We start from the raw sequence: 4,579 nt of genomic DNA on the forward strand, positions 1-4,579 counted from the left end.
CAACTACTGCCTTTACAGCAACTTTGCAACTACTGACTTAACAGCAACTACTGACCCTACTGTCTTTACAGCAACTACTGACTTTACAGCAACTAGCGAACAGCCATAGGGCAACATTGGAGAAGAAAAACTCTCCACCAGAACCTGGACCTGGACCAGAACCGTCTGAGGGTCTTTGTGAAGTGATTCTGCTGCAGAAAGCGCTGGTACCAACCGGGTCCAGATCAATGATTGCTGCCTTTAACGATTCAGCCAAGTTTAAAACTCGGGATGTTTCATGGAAAATCTTTCATCATGTCAAAAATTGAGGCTGAAATTTGAATCAAAGAAGAAAAAACTGTAATTCCATAAAATAATCAAATGTGGCGCTGATGAGGCGACGCTGCAAAGCCACCTGGGAGTTTTCCTCAAACATTTCCAGATGCTTTCCAAGGAAATCACTCAGTCATCTCAGCTGCTTCCCTCCTCGCTCTGCTGGCGCCGTCAGAGGATCCGTTAGCTTCCTGCCAGTCGGACCGGAAACCAACCGCAGCCAGTTGAACACGTCGGGTTTTTAACGTCACTACAAGATGTTAACAAATAAACTGGACAATATGCTGGCAATTTAGAGACATTTCCACAGTTGTGGTCTTGAAATAGAATCCCGAGTCCTCAATGTCCGACACCAAGACCGAGACCATCAAAAAGCGGTTGATGGAGTCAAACTGTCACACTGACCACATTTTGCATCCAGCGCCGCCTCCTGCTGCTCCTGCGCCCCGACGGGCAGCAGGCTGCTCCGCTGACTCAGCTCCGGCTCTGACTGCGGGATGAACCGGCAGCAGAGGCGGTTCAGGTTCAGCCGCTGCTTGAAACATTAGATGTTCAAAGTGAGTCTCTGGGGCTATTTGTGATTTTTTGTGGCCCCTAAATCAGGACAAAACGACTTTCAAATCGAAATCTACAGGCAAAAATGATTGATGCAATACAAAGAGATCATCTCTCTCAAGCTTTCTGCTCTCCTGTTGCCATGGTAACCAGGGCCTCACTGGTTTCCACTGGAAAACCCTCCACCGTGCAGCCAGACCTGCTTTCAGAGGAAAACTGGGCTGAACACAGGAAGAGAAACTTATGAAACATTTTTCAGTTTTATCATTTGAACCAAACAGGATGTTTCCATTTAACAAGGAAACATGCAAAAACCATTTGAAGTTTGAAATCTATGATCCCATTTCTACTAAAAAAATGTAGTTTATTTAATTGAAATTGTTCACATTTAGTTTATTGCTGAGAAGTTAAAAAAAAGATCAGATTTTCAGTAATTTTAACTTTTAAAATTGACACGTTGTGTTTGCAGTGTTTTCCGCGCTGTAAAACGTGTTTCCTCCACCGGTCTGCCGCCGTGACGTCAGGCAGCCATGTTGAATCGCCACGTCTGGGGAAATCTGACTTCTGATTGGTTCCAGTTCATTTTTCCAACTGGAAAGTCAGAATTTTCCATTTCGGTGAACAAACTGGACACATCAACACCAAAGCAATGTTAGATTGGCCTAGTCAAAGTCCAGACATAAAACCCATTCAGAATCTGTGGCAACTCAGAAACTGGTGTTCATAGATCGTCTCCATCCAAAGCAGAAATGTTGGAAAATCACAGCGCGAGTTGAAGGTGGTTCAACCTGAGGTCCCTTAAAGGGCCAGCAGCAGGAAATGTTCCTCTCGCTGTTTTCTGGGTTTTCTGCGCCTGTAACGGCCGGGGTTCGGTTCGGTTCGGTTCGGATCTCGGTGGGAAGCAGCGTGGTCATTAAAGGAGAGGTGAGCGGTACTCTGTCCCCTGACACCACCTCCCCTTTAAGTGCGGCTGATGCGGGATTTCACGGATAAACGAACCTTTAATGTCGGGTCTGTTTTTCCGGTGGCCCACTGACACACATTCAGCAGCGGCAGCCTGCGAGCCCACGAGCAAGGCACCGTTCGAGCAAAGTGACCTTGTGATGCAAGCTGCCAAAAATCTGGACCAAAACCCTCCTAATGTGCGTGTGAGACCAGATGGACACCGACCGACGCGCTGCTCCCCCGCAGCAGGCGCCTCGTCCCGGGCTGATGGAGGACCGACAGTCAGCGGACCGTCAGAGGAAAATATATGGTTGGTGCGGGAATCCTGAACGGGTGGCGGGCTGCCCGCCGGCCGAGCTGCGCGTCAGGAAACGGCCTGAGCCCGGAGCGGGAGGCTTACCTGGAGCTGGAGCCGAGCCTGGCTCCGGCCGCCGGGAACATCTTCATCATCTTCATCCGGAGATGGAGGAGCTGGACGGCGAGTGAGGAAGGCGGAGAGAGGATGAGGATGGTGGCTGACACTGACCATGCGCAGAAGCAGCCTGTGGTTTTCAGGCTGGTGTCAGTGGAGCTGGTGTCTGCTGCCTTCTGACCTACATCACTGGAGACGAGCAGCATGAGGCCGCAGCGCCACAACATCCGCTGCGTCTGGAGGACGTCAGGCTGGCAGGGAGCCGGTAAAACGTCCGATCGATGCAGCTGGACCAAAATGTTACGTCATTTATGTCAAATATGACTGAAGAATATTTCAGTTGTTTCACTTTTCCTTTAAAAACAAGAAAAGAACAAATGCTTTTCTATTCCGTCAGGATGCTGTGACGCTGCAGCTCCCCCTGGTGGTCACTGGGGGAAACAACAGTTTGATTTGAAGCTACTGGGAGGTAACAGAAAATGTCGTTTCCAGAAAGCAGAGAGACAAAGAGGAGAACTGAAATAACACAAATCGGGTCTCCTCTGGTTTCTGCTAGCATACAGTTTGTATCTGCACCGCAGCACAGCTAGCTGCTGCAGGACCTCAGAAGAGGAGGTTTAAGCAGCATTCACACCATCCCTGTTCAGTTCACTTAAATCAAACTATTAGTTTATCTAGGAAGTCCGGTTTGTCTGGTGAGGTATGAATCAAACTCTAACTACAGCGCAGGGCATTCTGGGTAAATACAACCAAAGCTAACGTGTTAGCCTAGCGCTAGCAGCAGTAATGGCTCCTGGTCTTAAGCCAAAGACTAAAGAGAAATCCTCCACCTCGCTGCAGCAAACAGGAAGGCGCGGGACGGACCGCTGTCAGTCTCTTGCCTTGTTTGGAAATGGGACCATTGCACTCCGGAAGTGAAGGGGGCGCTATTTCCTATATTATCCGCGTTCTATTTAAATTTTCTTTTGAAATCTGTGATGTAGCTTCATCTGTAGGAAGGAGTTTCTCTCTCAGCATGTATTTCAACTTCTCTCTTTTATTTACTTCAGCGCAGATCACAGCTTTTAACAAATTCCGTAGCTTTCTGTGAACTTCTAAATCTGCTTTCTAGTCGCATCTTTTCGGGCCTGCAGTGCTGCTGCCTCTAGTGGCGTGGAGGTGGTAACACAACTAATATAATTAAACACTTAGCATGCTAAAGATAAATGTTATCATTTAATTTGGCTAAGAATAATTATTGCACTGTCAGTGAATGACGTCTAATAGATGTTCTATATTAACCAGAGGAAACAGTGACGCCTTCAGGAGCTCAAACTGATGAATAAAGAGGATGGATGATCTAAACAGTTTAGACAGATGTTTTTGGTTTCACCATCATTTACCTGCCATTCAAATGATTATTAAAAGTGTCTGTTAGTCTGCAGCTCATGTCACCAAAGCAGCTGGAGATGAAAAGCTAAAACTCAACAATTAAAACTTGAGATGACTTAAAACTTAAGTTAAATTTTTAAGTTGTAACATTTTAACTCATTGTTAAAATGTTAACATTGCTTAACTAGAGGTAATGTTAGCCAATGTTACCTCTAACTAGAGGTTTTGCGCGAGTTGCACTTGTTAGATCACTGGGTCTTAAAAGATAAAGTGACGTTTCTTAAAACATGTAGTCAGTGTTTTCAGCCAAGTTGATCTGAATGTCCAGGAATAATCCAAGGTATTTAAAACTTTCCATAGTTTTAACAGGTTGGCCAACGAGTGAAACTGGAACCACTTTCAGGTTTTATGTCATTTAATTAGCTCTACTTAAGAAAATTAAAAGGTTTGGTGTTTTGTGAGGGATTTTATCTTTTGCGGTTCCAGTAATGCGAGAATTAATCATAAATAATAAAGACTGGTATTCTGATTTAGTAATGTATTTATATTAGTTGTGTTACCACCTCCACGCCACTAGAGGCAGCAGCACTGCAGGCCCGAAAAGATGCGACTATAAGAAGCAGATTTAGAAGTTCACAGAAAGCTGCGAAATTTGTTAAAAGCTGAGCTGCGCTGAAGTAAATAAAAGAGAGAAGTTGAAATACATGCTGAGAGAGAAACTCCTTCCTACAGATGAAGTTATATCGCAGATTTAAAAAGAAAATTAAAACGGGAGAACACGGATGATATAGGAAATAGCGCCCCCTTCACTTCCGGAGTGCAATGGTCCCATTTCCAAATAAGGTAAGAGGCTGACAGCGGTCCGTCCCGCCCCTTCCTGTTTGCTGCAGCGAGGTCCTTCTAAAATCTGATGCCTCCATCTTGTTTCCATCTGGTGAAGAAGGAAGTTGCTCTCAGTGTCTTCAGAGGTTTTTGTGTCGTTTC

General features: G+C 45.6%; 1 protein-coding gene across 1 annotated transcript in view; it reads right to left on the reverse strand.

Annotated features, from left to right (window-relative positions):
- The window catches only part of tmem74b (transmembrane protein 74B), a 7,794-nt gene extending 5,171 nt beyond the window's left edge, over positions 1-2,623 (reverse strand). The window contains exon 1 of the mRNA XM_008402495.2: positions 2,213-2,623. The gene's annotated coding sequence lies outside the window, so the exon portion shown is untranslated. The remainder of the gene's footprint in view (positions 1-2,212) is intronic.
- Positions 2,624-4,579: the final 1,956 nt, after the last annotated feature.

This window comes from Poecilia reticulata, unplaced genomic scaffold (genome assembly GCF_000633615.1).
Source record: "Poecilia reticulata strain Guanapo unplaced genomic scaffold, Guppy_female_1.0+MT scaffold_233, whole genome shotgun sequence".
NCBI classification, from domain to species: domain Eukaryota; kingdom Metazoa; phylum Chordata; class Actinopteri; order Cyprinodontiformes; family Poeciliidae; genus Poecilia; species Poecilia reticulata.